The sequence below is a fragment of the Grammomys surdaster genome, unplaced genomic scaffold, assembly GCF_004785775.1.
Source record: "Grammomys surdaster isolate TR1022 unplaced genomic scaffold, NIH_TR_1.0 126115, whole genome shotgun sequence".
NCBI classification, from domain to species: Eukaryota; Metazoa; Chordata; class Mammalia; order Rodentia; family Muridae; genus Grammomys; species Grammomys surdaster.
This window is the reverse complement of record NW_021620923.1, coordinates 3,854,990-3,858,128: the sequence shown is the minus strand read 5'-3', so window position 1 is coordinate 3,858,128 and position 3,139 is coordinate 3,854,990.

The window sequence follows — 3,139 nt, the reverse complement described above, 5'->3', positions numbered from 1 at the left end:
GGTAAAAGTAACCTCTCTCTGCCTGTGCTTTGTAGCATAGTTCTTTGCTCATATGTATCTCATGACACTTGGCTCATTTGCATACTAGTTATCTGTTGCCCTTCATACAAGACTAAACTTTTCAACAGTAGAAAGTAGCACACTATAAATATTTATAGGATTGGATTGAATGTATCAGAGAACCAAGTGAATAAGAATGAGTTTTGATGATTATGATTTTATGGTGAACTGCTGGCCCAGGAGAAGAAGTCTGTTTAATTTTTAATTACTTTGGGGATGGTGTAGGTATCTAATACATATTTATTGGATGACAGACAGGACAAGATTCACAGTAAGAAAAACATCACAGTAAAATACCAGAACTTGCTTTCTGCTGATGTACTATGATTCTGGTGCTCACACCTAAACCTTATTCAAATCCTTTCCTCATCTCCACAGAGATAAAAATAGCCCTCTTGTTTTAGAATGTGGATGATCCTGTTAAATTTAATTAAATGAGACTAAGAATAAAAGGAAGCAAGTTACCGGTGCTAATACTTCTTGTTATATTTTCTGGAAATAAAATCCTACTTGTTATGGAATGGCTAGATTTGAGACAGAGAAGCTATGAAATAACAGGGCACCTAAACTGTTTTCTCCTATGAGTTGGACACCCCGGAAAAAACAACATAAAACATATACACTAATGAGAAACAAAATATAAGGAAATTGATTTTCTGACTGGTGATCCTAATGAGTTACTCTTGAATTTAACAAAGTAGTCTATGGGGCCACCCATACAATTGATCCTACAACTCTGGTATCAATTAGTGTAAAACAAGAAAGAAATCAATGCTTCAATCTGGAGACAGACCTCAAAGCAACGTTATGTGTGAGTCTACTCTTCTGTTATCATCATCTCATGGTATATTAATATAGGGAATATTAATTCTTTAAAGGTTTTACTACTTTATTTCAGATAGTAGTTTAAAAAAAACAGAATACAGTTTGTTATAACTGTTTCTGACAATCGGACTTTGTTGAGAAAGTCATAGGAGTACAAAAAAGTCTCACAGATTTTCAAATATATATTTTTCTAGACAACTGGATTGTCAGGGTTTCTTGGAAGCAATTATATATATATGTGTGTGTGTGTGTGTGTGTATTATATATTATATATTGTCATATCATACATATCATATATTGTATATTACATATGTATATGTTTGTACATGTGTGTATGTATATACATGTTTTAAATACAACATACATATGTACATATAATACATAAACAACCAATACATATATGTGTATATTTATGTATATGCACATATATATGTATTAGCTGTTTATGTTATTTTTTATACTGTTCTGGTATGGAAATGGGCAGATATTGAAACTGTACCTTTTTAGATGTGCGTGTTTTATTTAGAATTTAGACTTTTATCAGACTTTATCATTCAGACTTTTACCATTGTGCATATTACATTTTTATTACTTTTATTTATTATTTTACTTTGTACATGCTCACATACACCTGTGTGTCAGTGAGTGTGCATCTCCAAAGGTCATGTGTTAGGTTCAGAAGATTACTTGCAAAAGTTGGTGCCCCTTGTACCATGTGCATTATAGGAATTTGATTCAAGTTGTTGAATTCAGTGGTAAGGACCTTTACCCACGAACTCATCTTATTAATTCAAGACCTGTATGCTATTAAAAACAATAACACACAATCCACTGGGGTGGAGGGTGCTAGGAGTTCGAGAACTATGACATCACCATCAAGTTTTGAAAAATATACAGTAATTGGATCACTTACATTTAAAGTATAATTAAAGCATAAAGAACATGTCTTAGAAAAAATGTGATAGTAATCATGACTAGACATCTTGGGGGTATTTTTCTGATGTGGATATAGAACTGACAGGCCAAAATATTTTTGGAGTCTCTTCCAGTGTACTGTTAAACACATCAATTCTCTCTCTCTCTCTCTCTCTCTCTCTCTCTCTCTCTCTCTCTCTTTCTTTCTTTCTTTCTTTTATATTTTGTTCTAAGTGGTTCTGTATATGGTATATTGGTTATTAATACTATCATGGGTCCAACTTAATGTGGCTATGTCTCAGGTAGGTCAAGAAATTAATGTCTACACAATCAATTAAAAAAATAAAGAAGCAAATACTGCATTTCCTTATTGTAGAGCCTGATTGCCAACAAAGGGTAACTTTTAGGAGCAAGGAAAGAGCAAGGTGAAGATACAGAAGAAAAGCTCAGACATGGCCAACTGTCTAAACAGCCTGTTAAACTCTTTCACAGAAAAACAGAATACCTATTTAGCAACTTCACTCCTGTCTTGCTTTTTTCTGAATTGACTGGTCAAGGTCTAGTTTGATCATCACTAGACTTTTAAAAGAATATTTGTAATTATTATAAAGTTACATCATTCATCTTCTGTTATTATCTCAGTAAATATGTCTGTACTCTAATAGGTAGCTTTCTCTTTCTCAAATTCTCTCAAATTCATAGCCCCTTTTTCTTCAGTTGTGTTTACATATACATGAACATTCCTAAATACATAAATACAACTTTTTCTGTCTGTATAATGTTGTTTGTATGCACTTAAGGGCTGAACACAGTCTTAAGAAATTATTCTTGGGTATTCTAATGAATAGATTTGAGAAGGATGATGTCACTGTTGGAAATTGTACCAAAAAAAAAAAAAAACCCTAGCACAATAAACTAGAAAATACTTATTATGCATGATGTCTATCAATATATATTTCTGTGTGTATATACTGAGACAAAATACATTTTCCTTTGTCTAATTAAAACATTAAACACTGTATAAAAATGAAGAATTTCAATATTTGAATCTTGTCAAAAACTCATATGACAAAAAAGTTAATATACTGAAAAATTGCAGAGGAAAAATTAGCTCATTGATTTATTATTTTTCTTAGATAAAATTGTATAAAAATGAGAGTAATTAATTAAAATGATGTTTTTATCATTTGTTAATCCAGAACGATTGAGTGACAAATCATGAGAGAATTCATTTTAAAAATCAATCTATATTTTGAGAAAAACAAAACAACAGCATACAACCAGTCCAGTAATACCAATCAACTCATATCATATTTACCAGTTTTATGTCATAATAATT